At 39.9% G+C, this 1,663-nt stretch overlaps 1 pseudogene; it reads right to left on the bottom strand.

Moving 5' to 3' along the window:
• Window positions 1-668: 668 nt before the first annotated feature.
• On the bottom strand, window positions 669-1,430 carry LOC101039645 (14-3-3 protein zeta/delta pseudogene; annotated as a pseudogene).
• Between the last annotated feature and the right edge of the window lie 233 nt (window positions 1,431-1,663).

Here is a 1,663-nt window from a genome sequence, read left to right as displayed (position 1 = left end):
AATACAAATAAAATGAGTGTAGCAAAAATAATGAAAGTTATTAAACAGCAGGTAACTTTACTAATAATGAAATGTGAACCATTTCTACCCTTATCCAGAGTAAAATGGGTCACAACATTGTATAAATGAGCACTTCTGCAGCTGTAGTCAGAGGTGCACACATTGAGATTGACTATTCCACAGATACACATGGTTTCACCTGTGGTATCCATGGATATCTGTTTCTACCGCAGCCTTGAAAGTGCTCCAAACCTTAAGGTACCCACAATTACTACACCTGTGACTGGAACCCATGATCCCTTTTATTCCCCACCAGGACAAACTAATATGTAGGCAGTTTTCTTTGCTTAGACATGGAAGCAGTTTTAACACTGGCCCTTGTGAAGCCACAATGTACCAAAAGTAGTGTGCCAAACATTTCTCACATGTATAAAAATTCTACATCCCCATATTGGCCACCTGAAGATAAAAACAGATAACTCCCTAAATGTTAACTGGCTCTACTCTCCTAATATTAAACATAAAAACCACATGGGAAATACAGAAATACAAATAGGAGCCACACAAATCTGTCGTAAATTGTAAACAAAAAACTATTTGTGGGACAGCATGGGTGATAAATGGTTTACTGTGTGAATTTCAGAATGAGGCAGACAAAAGTTGGAAGGCAAGTTAATTTTCCCCTCCTTCTCCTGCTTCAGCTTCATCTCCTTGGGAATCCGATGTCCGCAATGTCAAGTTGTCTCTCAGTAATTGCATTATTAGCATGCTGTCTTTGTATGACTCTTCACTTAATGTGTCAAGTTCAGCGATGGCTTCATCAAAAGTTGTCTTTGCAAGAGAGCAGGCTTTCTCTAGGGAGTTCAGAACCTCAAAATAGAACACAGAGGAGTTAAGAACCAGACCCCATCATGTGTTGGTTGCATTTCCTTTCTGCTGATTTCAAAAGTTCCTTGGTAGGCTTGTTGTGACTGATCCAGAATCCCTTTCTTGTCATCACCAGCGGCAACCTCAGCCAAGTTAACTGTAGTAACCTCTTCACTTTCAAATAGAAGACTTTGCTCTTTGCTTGTGGAGCACTGGGGATCAAAAACTTTTCCAAAAGAGACAGTACATCATTGCAGATATCTCTTAGCTCTGTCTCATTTTCTCTCTATATTCTCTAGCCATCTGCTGTTTTATTTCTCAGCACCTTCCATTTTTTGTTCAATACCTGAGATGACCCTCCAAAATGACCAATGGGCTACTAAAACATTTTTATAAGCAACTGAGAGAAGATTCTTCTCCTCTTTGGAAAATTGAGCTCCTCACTCAGTTATAGACTTCATGCAGGCTGCCATGTCATCATATCTCTCAGCCTGCCGTGTCAGTTTGGCCCTCTGAACCAGCTCATTTTTATCCATGACTGGATGTTCTGTGTCCAGGGTGGCTGGTGGCTGTGGATGGGCAGGGGCTCAGCAGTCTCTGGGCAGTAGTGGCAGCAGCAGCGAGACTGAGACTCTGTCCCCAAGTCTTCTATTTTTCAAGGTTAAAGTAAGTTTCATCTAAATAAAAAAAATAATATCAGGAATAATAATAGTGATTCCAAGATTCTGATCACTGCATTTTATTTTAAATGCCTTCAGAAATTTAATTTCTTAAAGCAAGTGTTTTAATCATAGGC

The sequence above is a fragment of the Saimiri boliviensis genome, chromosome 12 (genome assembly GCF_048565385.1).
Source record: "Saimiri boliviensis isolate mSaiBol1 chromosome 12, mSaiBol1.pri, whole genome shotgun sequence".
NCBI lineage: Eukaryota > Metazoa > Chordata > Mammalia > Primates > Cebidae > Saimiri > Saimiri boliviensis.
This window is presented reverse-complemented; position numbering and strand designations above follow the sequence as displayed.